The 13959-nt window shown below is 43.2% G+C and overlaps 1 pseudogene; it reads right to left on the reverse strand.

Annotated features, from left to right (window-relative positions):
- Nucleotides 1-4570: 4570 nt before the first annotated feature.
- Nucleotides 4571-7883, reverse strand: LOC119539517 (annotated as a pseudogene).
- Between the last annotated feature and the right edge of the window lie 6076 nt (nucleotides 7884-13959).

Consider the following 13959-nt stretch of genomic DNA (forward strand, 5'->3'; position numbering starts at 1 on the left):
GCTTCATCTCTTTTGCCATATCTTCCCTAAACTTTTTGAATTGATTTAGCATTAGTTGTTTAAATTTCTGTATCTCAGTTGAAGTGTAAGTTTGTTCCTTTGACTGGGCCATAACTTTGTTTTTCTTTATGTAGGTTTAGTTTTCTGCTGTCTAGGCATCTGGTTTCTTCGGTTACCCTGATCAGGTTTTCCCACACCTGAATGGACTGAGAGACTTTTCTTTTGCTTTAACTTATAGTCTATCCTATAGAACGATCCATATGCACTTGAAAAGAATATATATTCTGTTGATGTCGGGTGAAGTGTTCTATATGTGTCTGTTAGGCCTAGTTGGTGTATAGTGTTGTTCAGAGCCTCTATTTCCTTATTGATCTATTTGGTCCTTTTAGGTCTTGCTTTTACTATTTGTTAGGCAAAATCAGAGCAGTGTTTAGTCCAGACTAATCATTCCCCACTACTGACACAACACCCTTCTGAATACTCTACACAATGCCCAGAAAATTATGAGGTTTTCCAGTCGGGCTGGTGGGAACAGGCACTATTCCCAGCCCATGGAACACAAGGTATCATTTCCTGTGGTTCTTTTGGATTGTTCTTTTTCAGGTAGTTTCCTTACACACATGTACAGATCAGCTAAGACTTAATGGAAAACCTCCGCAGACTTCCAGTGCTTTTTCTGATCAGCTTTCTTCTCTATAGGCCTTCAATTTGCGAATTCAACCTGTCCTGGCCTCCTCAAATTCACATTGTTCCCTCACTGAGCTGAGCCAATTCAATGAGACTAGTTGGCTGTTAGAAATCCTCCTTCCTGTACTATGCCCTGGAAACTCTCTCCAGGAAGGAAGTTGGGATCACAATCCTTGTATTACCTATTGTGTAATGTCTGAAAAATGTTTAATATAGCTCTATGAATTTGTGGTTGTTTAAGGCACAAGAGCAAATCTTGTCCCTTTTACTCCATCATAGTCCAAAGCTATTATATTTTTAATTTCTGAGAGGTATATTTTGTTCCTCTGCAGAACAGCTATGTCATTTTCAGTTTCCTATGACTGCATGAATTTTCCAACTTGTGATTTTTCTTTATTTATAATAATCATGATGAGATTATGTCTCATAATTCCAATATTGAAGTTTTATGAACCTCTTTTTCCTTCTCATTCTAGGTTGCCATTATTCCACCTGTATTTATATACTTGTGATAAGCTGCATTTTTTCCTTGTGAAATTGTGTAAATTCAGACACAAATATGGATTTCTCTAGAGATGTTTTTGTTCCCTACTTCCAATTTTCAGATTGCCACCAATCCTGGCTATTATAAACTATAGTCATGGCTTGAGGTTATTTTGGCCCATATGTTTAAGCATATTAAGACAACAAATCCACAGGAAGTCTGGGCGGTGGTACATATTCTCAGAAATAGTAGTCTGCTCCTTACTACCATCCCCTACATCACCCACCCCCCTCTGGCTCAAAAGCACATTTCCTGGCATTCTCTTGTATTAGAGGACAAACCTGATTTTCTTTGGTTCTACCCTAACTCTGAGGATATGAATCTTTGGTTTCCCCAGATATTCAGGGTAGAGGAGTGTCCCTTATTGTACTACCCACATGAACAAGCTCTGGCATCATCTCCTGTTTACTGCAGTTTGTGAGTCCATAGTAGCCAAAACTTTCCAGATTTTTCAAATGCTCTTGGCATAAAGCAACTTTTCTCTCTAGATTCCTATCCACATTTATATTTGGCCTAAATGAGTACTCTGTTAATAGAGTTGGATGCTTTTTATATATAATCTATTACTTTTAGTTCTTTTCAGTGGAAGACAAAGCCTTAAAGCCTAGTCTGCCTGATTTCTGAAAATGGGATCCCCAACACCTACCAGCATATTCTTGCCACTTCCTAGATAATAGGAAAGGTGATAGAAATAGTTTTTCTAGACCACTGCTCTCCAAAATGTGGTCTCTGGACCAGTGCTGCTCTGTCAACTCTTTACTAACCCACAATGAAATACATATAGAAACTGACAGTGAACAAGAAAACCTCTACATTATCTTGTCCCAGACTGCTAACATCCAAACAAAAGTTGAGCATTTATATCATGTCCTTCAGTCTACTAAAAAGTTGTTGACCGGCTGTTTGTACAAGAGACTTGGAGTAGCATAGTATCCAACTAAGATGGTTTAGTAGAATCTTGCAGAGGCTGCATAAAATCTACAAAGGTTATGGATCCTCTTTTCACAAATGTGTATAAGGAAATATAAAAATTGTCATAAAATGTCAATGAACACACAGTCCTCTATAGTCTTACAGACATGGATTCTTTAACCCTAGTAAGATACAAAGACAGGGAGATGTTTTGAGTGATCATTTCCCCAACCCACAATGCCACACAACTTATTTGTGAGGATAAACTGACAAGAGACAAAAGGTGGACACAATAGCCTATCAAGGTAATAAGGTGAAAGACATCATTTATTAGTCACTCACTTAGCCAATCAAATCCAAGTGCCAACAATGTACCAGATAAAGTTCTAGTCTCAGATCACGGCTCCAGGTATTGATGTTTGTCATTATTTTTCCATCCTTCATGCCAATCCCCCTGTACCTGAACCCTCTTCCTACATTAGGACAATTCCAAACTTGAAGAGCCCTGGCAGGGGCAGAGCCATCTCACCTCACTAAATAGGAAAAGTCACTCTCACAAACATTTTTGCAGCTGGAAATCACAGGAGGCTTAGGCTCCATCAGTTAGATGACCACATGCCAGACTCTGACTCATGACGTGGTGACACAGAGAAGCTGGAACTGTGCAGAATGCATCTTGGCAGGGGTGGTGGGAGTGGCAGTAGTGACATTCAACTACCAGGAGCAGTAGTCACTGCTGTCCTAACCCCAGGCTGTGTCACATGTCCAGCATCAGAGGTGTCAGTGGTATAAGCAGAGGCATCTGTGCCTAGCAGCAGTGGCCATGGTTCCCATATGGGACCCAAACTAGGATAGAATTGTGGATTCTGTTCCTCGCTGTGTAGCCTCAAGCCTGGTTCTGTGGTTGTCCCCCAAATAAAATGATCCTTCATTTTCATGTATCTAAATTCCTTAACAGGTTCAGTCCTCGTTCCTTCATTTCTGTAGGTCATCACTCCCTTGGTGATCTCATTCATTCTCAAGGCTTTAAATATCATTTAAATATCATCTCCCAAATCTATTTTTCCATCCAACACCTCTCCTAAATTCTGGACCTGTGTATACAACTGCCAACTTGATAATCCCACTTGCATTTCTGGTAGACATCTCAGATTCAACTTTTCCTAAACTGAATTTCTATGATGCTCCTTCCTCAAATATCCTCCTTCCAGAGTCTTCCCATCTCCACTGATGACAATTCCATTTTTCCATTTGCATAGTATGAAATTGTGATATCCCCCTTGATTCCTGTTTCTCTCATAACTCAAATTTAATCCATCCCAGAATCCAACTTCCCACTATTTTCACTGTCCATACCCCAGGCAATGCAACTGCTATCTCTGGCTGGAATACTGCATGGATTTCCTTATCTTTTCCCTACTACTGAAGGGAGAAGGACACAGGTGCAGTGAAGATGGCCCAGCTGAGAAGTGACTGAGTCAAAGCCCATGATGTCCTGAGCACTGACTGGACACATGCCTGTCCACCCTCAGCTCCCCACAGTCATCTCCTGTCCCCACTGGCAACATTCAGCACAGCCCAGATTCTGGAAGGATCTCAGGTCTTGTATTTAATTCCTGTTCTAGTTCGCTAATGCTGCCAGAATGCAAAACACCAGAGATGGACTGGCTTTTAGAAAATGGGGTTTATTTGGTTACACAGTTACAGTCTTAAGGCCATAAATTGTCCAAGGTAATATATCAACAATCGGGTACCTTCACTGGAGGATGGCCAGTGGTGTCCGGAAAACCTCTGTTAACTGGGAAGGCATGTGGCTGGCGTCTACTCCAAATTCTGGTTTCAAAATGGCTTTCTCCCAGATGTTCCTCTCTAGGCTGCAGTTTCCTCAAAAATGTCACTCCTAGTTGCTCTTGGGTTGTCTGTCCTCTCTTAGCTTCTCCGGAGCAAGAGTCTGCTTTCAATGGCCATCTTCAAACTGTCTCTCGTCAGCTGCTCCTGTGCTTTCTTCAAAGTGTCTCTCTTGGCTGTAGCAGCTTGCTCCTTCTGTCAGATCTTATATAGTGCTCCAGTAATTTAATTCAGACCCACCCTGAATGGGCAGGCCAACACCTCCATGGAAATTATCCAATCAGAGTCATCACCTACAGTTGGGTGGGGCACATCTCCACAGAAACACTCAAAGAATTACAATCTAATTAACACTGATAGGTCTGCCCACACAAGATTACATCAAAGATAACAGCATTTGGGGGAACATAATACATTCAAACTGGCACAATTCCTCTCTCACATTTTTAGGAATCTTCTTCTCCTTTAATTAACCCATCAACCCTGTCTCGGGGCAAGAATTTGAAAAAACAAACTCTTAACCCGATTTTCATTTTCATAGCGAAAAATAAGTAGTAGTTCATATCAGGAAAGTTGATCTGGGGAAAGGAACACAGGTCAATGTGGGGAGATGGTCTTGCTGGCAGGGTGCAGGCTATTCTCTCCACATCTCTTTATTTTTTTTTTTCACTTAGGTCTCTCTTTTTTTTTTAATATTCATTTTATTGAGATATATTCACATACCACGCAGTCATACAAAACAAATTGTACATTCGATTGTTCACAGAACCATTACATAGTTGTGCATTCATCACCAAAATCAATCCCTGACACCCTCATTACCACACACACAAAAATAACAAGAATAATAATTAACATCTCATTTTAATATAATAGAAATCAAGAAACATTCAGATGCCAGTTGCAGAAAGAGAGATCAGGGCTTCTTGAAGTCAAAGTGTATGTGGGGGGTGGCATGTGTGAAAGAATCTCATATCACTCAGTCCCACACGAGGCATCTGTCTCATGGTATAGAAAAAATTAATGAAGAACAAATTCAGGCCTGTCATTCTAAGTTTTTACATTATGAACATCCCACTGCACCTTCAAAATGTCCAAATGCAAGGAATCCCCATAACCCAGGTGTGTTCTCCCTGCCCCAACCCCTCTCCCATTTCAGCCCCTCCAGGGTCTCACCTTTAGAAGCCGTGAGAGACACACCCAAGCCCTGGGCACTGTCGCTGCCTGGGGAGGAACAAAAACTGGATCTAGTCAGAGTCCACAGGGGAGATGTGAATAAGGGGGAATAACGGGGTGGGTGAGTTGCCCCACAAGCTCCCATTTATACTCTCCCAAAGTCTCAGGGATCAGACTTACACCCTCCACACCACCACCCCCTCTGTCCCACCACTTGTGAGCAGCCTGAGTGTAGCTCCCTCCTTTTCCACCTGTGGGAAAAAACCACTACTTGAGAGTCCTGGATTCCAGATAAGTTTCCAGAACTGTATCAGCAGACCCAGGCAGGATCAGGAAACATAAAGAAAAGAGATGTGTGGGAACTGGTCTTTCTGTCCTCCTGGAGGTCTGTCCTCAGCAGGAGCCTTCCCCTCTGGCTGCTGGAAACACGTGCCTCAAAATCCTCACTGGAGGAACATTATCCAAATTAAGTGTAGCTAACAGGCCCCAGATTCGATAAGCACATGTGTGAGGAGGGCTTCACAAGACCAGGGAAGAAGACCGGGCAAACTGTTACCCGGAGCTGGAAACCCCACAGTGAGTGGGTCAAGAAGCCTCAGACCCCTACCTGAGTGCTTCTTCCTCCAGATCAGAACTCCAGCCACCATAGGCACTACAGCTCCAAGGAGAACCAGGCCAGCCACGATTCCCATGATGGGGATGCTGGGCTGGGAAGGCGGCTCTGAGAAGGGAAGGGAAGGTCAGGGGCCCTGAGCCCAGGCCTCAGCCCTGACCCTGCTGGAGGAGCTCAGAAGGGCTCCTGCTCTCCCTGAGAAGAGGCCCCACCCTCGTCCCCCTCCTTACCCCATCTCAGGGTGAGGGGCTCAGACAGCCCCTCCTGCTGCACATGACACGTGTATCTCTGCCATGTCCTGGGTCGGGTCCTCCCCGTCCTGCTGCCAGGTCAGCGTGATCTCCGCCGGGTAGAAACCCAGGACCCAGCACCGCAGCGTGGCCTCACAGTCAGAGATGGGGTGGTGGGTCACGTGTGTCTTTGGGGGGTCTGTGGGGAAGGTCAGAAACTTCAGGAACTTTCCCTTAACTCTCATGGGCTACTCAAGCAGCGTCATATGGCCATGCTGAGAAAGGACAAGATATTTGGGGTGGGGATAGGGAGTGTAAGGCCCAGATACACCTGGAGTGGACCCAGGAATATGGCATAACAAATTCCTAGGGAAGTTTTGGAGTCAGGGCGAGACAGCCGAAGGTAGGAGGCTGCAGGTCTCTTGGAGGGAGAAGAGGTACTTTGGTCCTGACCTAGATGGAGGTCGACTGACTCAGAAAAGCTGCAGTCAGACCTCCAAAGATGGGTGTGGGGCCTGAGAGAAAAACTCCCTAGTGCTTCCCAAAGGCGCTGCCAGGTTAAAAGATAACTAATCAGTTATTTTAGAGATCATCCCACCCCCCTACCCCCCAACCCGGATCCTTAATCGTCTCAGGAAAGAGAGCCGGCCCTCTCCCGCACAGGATCTGGAAACCCGGGCCAATTCTTTCCTCTCTGGATCCATGGCAGGTGGTCAATTCTGGCATTAATCTCATTTTCCTCCTTCTGTGGGACATCAGCTTGGGGCGCAATCCTAGTCAAAGAGAGGTCAGGGAAGAGCCCCGCGGCCCCTGGTACCTGTGCGCTGCAGCTTCTCCTTCCCTTTCTCCAGGTATCTTTGGAGCCACTCTACGCACTCCCCCTCCAGGTAGGCCCTGCGGTGCTCCACATCACCCGCCGCCTCCCACTTGCGCTGGGTGATCTGAGCCGCCGTGTCCGCCGCCGTGTACGCGCGCAGGTCCTCGTTCAGGGCGATGTAATCGGCGCCGTCGTAGGCGAATAGTACATACCCCCGGAGAAGGCGCCCCTGCGGCCCCACTTCGCAGCCGGCCAAGATCTGGGCTGTGTGAGACACTGGCCCCGCCCCCAAAGTCAGCTCCGCCGGTGTAGCCCCGCCTAGGTTGCCCGAGCCCGCGTAGCTCAACCCACTTGGCCCCGCCCCATGGGTAGTGATTGGTCGGGGCCTGTTTTGATCTAAACTGAAAACGAAAGTAACCCCCAGCTCTCCCCCGCCCGTCTGTCGGGGTTGGGGCGGGGCTGCTGACTGCCCTGGGGACCCGGCGTCTCTCGCCGGCCTCGCTCTGGTTGTAGTAGCCGCGCAGGGTCCGCAGGTTCCCTCGGGAAATCTGTGCTCGACTCTTGACTTTTCGCGTCTCCTTCTCCCAATACTCCGGCCCCTCCTGCTGCACCCACGGCGCCCGCGGCTCCATCCTCGGATTCGGGGCGTCGCTGTCGAAGCGCACGAACTGCGTGTCGTCCACGTAGCCGACGGCGATGAAGCGGGAATCCCCGCGGTCGGGCCGGGACATGGAGGTGCTGAAATACCTCAGGGAGTGGGAGCCTGGGGGCGGGGGGCGGAGACTGAAGGGAGCTGTCGGGGACACGGCTTCCTGGGGTCCTGTGTCCCCGCCTGGGGGCCCCTCGCTCCCCCTCTGCGGGGACAGTCACACTCCTGCCCTCCCCTCCCCACGCGCCCCCGCACTCCCCCGCCCGGGTCTGGGTCAGGGCCAGGGCCCCCGAGAGCACCAGGAGGAGGGTTCGCGGCGCCATGGCCGGGATCCCCGGGTCTGGGGAGAATCTGAGTCCGGGCGGGTCCGCGGGGACTTTAGAACCCGGAGCCGCGGGGACGCTGATTGGCTTCTCCAGAAACCGGAGCCGCAATGGGAGTGAGCCCTGGGCCGCGTCATGAGTGTCCGGGCAGAAGGACCTGACACAGGTTGTGAGAGGGAGAAGTGACACTCGGGAAGACGGGGACTCCCCAGCGCTCGGCCTCCCCACCCCACACACCAACCTCGGGGCCCGGACCCTGAGAGCCGAGACCCGGGTCCTGGGACTTGTCCTGACCCTCTCCCCCTGCACCAAGCACTCTGTGTCTCAGTCTCGGTGACTCCTGGTCCTGGGACTCTTGACACTCTTTCAATTTAGAGAGGACCCTAAAGACGTTTTGTTTATGTGGGTTATATCTGTCAGTATTGACCATATTAGAAATTAAAACAATTTTAATGTAGTTTAGAATGATGTTAATAACCATTAACAATATTAATACCTACTATTACTAATATTAGTAAAAATTAATAGATTTTGAGTTAATATTTGTGCATGGTGTGAGATAAGGGGCTACCTTCATTCTTTTGCAATGGATAGCCAGTTTTCCCAGCACCATTTGTTGAAGAGACTATTCTCTCCCAATTGAGAGGACTTGGAACCCTTGACAAAAAATAATTGGCCATAGACAGTGTGTTTATTTCTGAACTCTCAATTCGATTACCATGGTCTATATGCCTGTCCTTGTGCCAGTATCACACTGAATTGCTCACTACAGCTTTGTAATAAGTTTTAAAATCATTAAGAGTGAGGCCTTCAACTTGGTTCTTAATTTTCAAGATGGTTTTGGCTATTTGGGGCCCCTTACCCTTCCATATAAATTTCATATTTAGCTTTTCCATTTCTGCAAGAGGACTCTGGGGAATTTTGGTGAGAGTGTGTTAAAAGTGTAAATTGCTTTCGATAGAACTGTCATCTTTATAATATTAGTCTTCCAATCCAGTAACAGAATATCCTTCCACTTATTTTTGTCGTCTTTGGTTTCTTTCGGCAATGTTTTGTTGGTTTTTGTGTATCAAGTTCTTTACGTCATGGTTAAGTTTCTAGATATTTGATCCTTTTAGTAGCTATTGTAAACATATTTTTTTTTCTTGATTTCCTCTTCAGATTGCTCATTACTACTGCATAGAAACTCTACTGAGTTTTGCATGTTGATCTTTTACATTGCTAGTTGGCTGAATTTGTTTATTAGCTCTAATGGTTTTGTGGTGGATTTTCTAGTTTTTTGAAAATATAGGATCATGTCATTTGTGAGCAGGGCTTTGCATCTTCCTTTACAATTTAGATGTCTTTTTCTTGCCTAATTTCTCATTTATTAATTGTGCTAGAACTTAAAGCACAATACTAACAGTGGTGACAGTAGGCATCCCTGTCTTGTTCCTGGAGTTTAGGGGAACACTTTCAATCCTTCACTATTGACAGTGATGTTAGCTGTGGGTTTTTCATATATGACCTTTATCATGTTGAGGAAGTTTCCTTCTATTCCTTGTTTTCTGAATGTTTTTACTAAGAAGGGGTGCTGAATTTTGTTAAATGCCTTTTCTGCATCATTTCAGATGATCATTCCTATATTAATGGAATGAATACATTCATTGATTCTTATTTTGAGTCACCCTTGTATGGGAAGTGACATTAGGTGGCAACCCAGAATTACATAAGTGATAATTAACAACAGAAATTGTATACAGATCAATAAATAGCTATTTGCTAGTTAGATACACACACATATACCAAACATACTTCCCTTCCATCTGAAAGACTTCCTTTAAAATTAGTTGTTCACTACACCAACAATGAATTCTGTTTTTGTTTTTGTAGAAGAGCTTTTACTTTATAATCTTAAGAATGTTGAATTTTCCATTCCATAAATATGGTATATATCCCTTAATTTCTTTAGGTCTTATTTTATTTCCCTTTGCAATGTGTTGTAGTTGTCAGAGTAAAGGATTTTAACCTTTTTCATTAAATTTATTTCCAAATATACTTTTCAACTTTTAAATAAATATTAGAATACTTTTTAATTTATTAAAAAATTGAAGATATAGTACAGATTGATGCAGTTATCCTTTACCCAGTTTCCCCATAGGTATTACTTATATAAGCACTGTGAATTTGTTACAACTAAGAAATAATTGCTGTTTTATAATTGCTGCAATTGCAGACTTAATTTGGATTTCACAAGTTTTTCCACTAATTCCTATTTCTCTGTTCAAAGATCCAATCCAAAATACCACATACCATTAGATAAGTATTTTATAATATTTATAAGTTTGATAAATATTTATAAATGGAAAATTTTTAAAATTTCATTTTCTTGTCATTGCTGGAATACAGTAATACAATAGACTTTTTTAAATTATCACAGCTTAAGATTTATTGAGCCATTTTCCAAATAACAACAAAAGTCCATATTATAGGAAAGAAATGTAAAACTAAAAATTTTCTGACTAATTATGCCTTGAAATTCATTTGCACACAAAAAAGCTACAGCCAATACCCATTTAGGCAGTCTCTAGGAAAACATGAAATCTCTACAGAAAATATGTTCACTGACTATAAATTAAAAATGTAAAGCAATCAAATTTTGCTCTAACAAAATACATATGAATTTTAAAGTCATTCAGGTTTAATAAGTTTACTAAGCATAGAATTTATAAAGCATATGGTACTTCTGTTTGGCTTTAGAAAGCAATTGATATTTATATACTAACTTTAGATCCTGTGGCCTTGCTAAATTTATTGATTCTAGTCACTCTGGGGATATTTTTAACAATTTTCTGACATATTTGATCATGCTGGTTTCAAACACGAGCAGTTTCACTTCTTCCTTTCCTATCCATAGGTCTATTATTTCATTTCTAGTCTTTTGTACTGATTAGGACATCCAGGATAAGGTTAAATAAAAATGGTATGAGTGGACCTTTTTGATTTGTTGTTGATCTTAGGAAGGAAGCATATAGTCATTCATCACTGAGTATGATGTTAGCATAGACTTTTCCTTGATGCCTTTAACCCACATAGAGGAAATTGCTTTCTATTCCTAGTTTGCTGAGAGATTTTGTCTTGAAAAGGTGTTACGTTTTGGCAAATCTTTTATCACATCTGTAGTAATGATGACATGGTGTTTGTACTTTATTTTATTCGTTTGGAGAATTGTGTTGTTTGAGTTATAGACATTAAACCATCTTTGCTTTCCTATGATAAAGTCCAATTTAGCATGATATTATTATCCTTTTTATGTATTTTGGATTTGATTTGCTAACATTTGGTGAAGATTTTAAAGTCTAACATCATTAGGAATAACAGTCTGTAGTTCTCTTTTCTTGTGATGTCTTTGCCTGATTTTGAATGAGGGTAATGCTTTACTCATAAATGAGTCGGGAATTTTCCCTTCTTTACTAGCAAAAGGGTTTGTATAGAATTGCTATGCTATTATTTCTTCATTATGTATTTTTATGTGTTTGATAAAATTCAGCAATGAGACTTTCTGGGCCTGAAGTTTCATCTATGGAAAGATTTTCCATTACTAATTCAATTTCTAAAATTGATAAATGGATGAATACAATTTTCTATTTCTTTTTGAGTTGGATGTTGTAATTTGTGTTTTTCAAGGAAACTGTTTATTTCATCTAGGTTGAGAAATTTATTGGCATATTCCCTTAACCTTTTAATGTCCATAGATTTTATATAGATATCCTTTCTCTAATTCCTGATACTGTTAATTTGTGTCATTTTGTCTTGATCAATCTTGTCTCAGGTTTATGAAACACTGATTTTTTTTCCCCCATAAAACAAGCTTTTAGTATCGTTATTTTTCTCTATTTTCAATTTCATTGATTTTTGGTCCCCTAGCACTTGAACCCTCTTCCTACATTAGGGGGGTTCCACATTAACGAGTCTTGGGAAGAGGCAGAGACCACCCCCCTCCATAGAGGAAAGTGCACTTTCCCACACATTCTTGCAGCTGGACACAGCAGGAGGCTGTGGGTCCCCCAGGCCAACTCCCACAGCCAGGCTCTGCCTCAGGACACACGGACACAGAGACACTGGGACTGTGCAGAACACATCTAGGCAGGGGTGGGCAGACTGGCAGTGGGGTCACCCAGTGCAGTAGCGGTGGGGTCTTACCTGCATGCAGGTCCCGTGTCCAGCATCAGGTGTGCCAGTGGGTGAGCAGAAGCACCTGTGCCCAGCAGTGGCTTTGGTTCCCACAGGGGACCTGACCGAGGGTGGGACTGTGGATTCTGTTCCTGGCTGAGCAGCCTCAAGTTCTAGTTCTGTGGCTTTTCCCCAAATAAAATGAGTCCCGATGTCACCTATATAATTCCTTTATGTTTAAATTAGAAAAATTTGCGTTCCATTGTTCGCACCAAAAAATGAGTGGGAAATTCTTCTTAGAAATTGTTTCACATAGCAAGAATTCACCCATTTGCTCGATGGGTAGCTGTGAACCACTGTATAAATCTTCCACCTGGTTGTACCTCATCATAAAGAAATAGAACGTGCATTTCTTAATATCCCGTCTCATAACTGATGATATATGTGCTCCCTTTTCTTTTTGAGAAAAAGCTTTTTTGAAATATGGTTTTAAGCACCACTTGGGAAGCTACTTTTGCCACTGCTAGAACAGGTTCAAAAACCATCTCATGTGGCCCTCTCTCTCTAACTAAGCCACCTTGGCAGGTGAACTCACTGCCTTCCACCCTATGTGGGACCTGACTCCCAGGGGTGTAAATCTCCCTGGCAAGGCAAGATATGACTCCCAGGGATGAATCTGGACCCGGCATCGTGGGATTGAAAACATCTTCTTGACCAAAAGGGGGATGCGAAATGAATCAAAATAAAGCTTCAGTGACTGAGAGATTTCAAATGGAGTCGAGAGGTCACTCTGGTGGACATTCTTAGGTACTATATAGTATTGGTTTTAATGCATTGGAATAGCTAGAAGTAAATATCTGAAACTATCAAACTCCAACCCAGTTGCCTTGACTCTTGAAGATGATTCTATAACAATGTAGATTACAAGTGGTGACAGTGTGATTGTGAAAACCTTGTGGATTGCACTCCCTGTATCCAGTGTATGGATGGATGAGTAGAAAAATGGGGACAAAAACTAAATGAAAAATACGGTGGGATGGGGGGATGATTTGGGTGTTCTTTTTTATTTTTTATTTTTCTTCTTATTCTGATTCTTTCTGGTGTAAGGAAAATGTTCAAAAATAGATTGGGGTGATGGATGCACAACTATATGATGGTACTGTGAACAGTTGACTGTACACCATGGATGATTGTATGGTATGTGAATATATCTCAATAAAACTGAATTAAAAAAAAAAATCTGAGTACAGGACTGCCTGTGGGGCTTGTTATAAAGTATTCAGTTTTCTCCCCCAACCTACTGTCTCAGGCCATAGGCACAGAGCCCAGAAGGCACATATTCACCAACCCCACATGGGAGGTTAATGCAGTCACATGGAATCCCTGGTCTGGGTTATTGCTACTAAATATGGGATCTAAAAACCAGCAGCACTGGCTTTGCTATAATACAGGACCTCATGCTCTACCCCAGACCTTCTGTATCCTTAGGGGATGTCCAGGAGACTCTTGTGCACAGTAAAGTTTGGGGCTCCCAGGTCTACATGCCTTCCAGATGTAGTGCCAGAATTGTGCAGTGACTGTGTGTGGTCTGATTGGTCACTGAGCTCTGAGGGAGTCCTGGGTTCAGTCCTTGTTCCCTCTCCTTTCTATAGCTGATCACAGCCTTTGTGACATCCTCCATCCTCAAGGCTCAAAATATCATTTATAAGGCATCACCCCTCAAACCTGTTTCTCCAATGCTGACACTTCTCCTAAACTGCAGATTCGTATATCTAACGACCAACTTGACAACCTCCCATTTTTAATGGACATCTCACATCCAGCTTTTCCCAAACAGAAGACCTGTAATGGCCCTTCATTCCAGTCTTCCCCACCTCCACTGACGACAACTCTACCTTTCTATTTGCAACTCCTTTCCTTTGCACAGAAGAAATTTTTGGTGCCCTCCTGATTGCTTTTTCTCTCATAAACCAAATTCAATCCACCTGGAAATCCTATAAAATTTCAA

The sequence above is a fragment of the Choloepus didactylus genome, chromosome 7 (assembly GCF_015220235.1).
Source record: "Choloepus didactylus isolate mChoDid1 chromosome 7, mChoDid1.pri, whole genome shotgun sequence".
In the NCBI taxonomy this organism is placed as follows: Eukaryota; Metazoa; Chordata; class Mammalia; order Pilosa; family Megalonychidae; genus Choloepus; species Choloepus didactylus.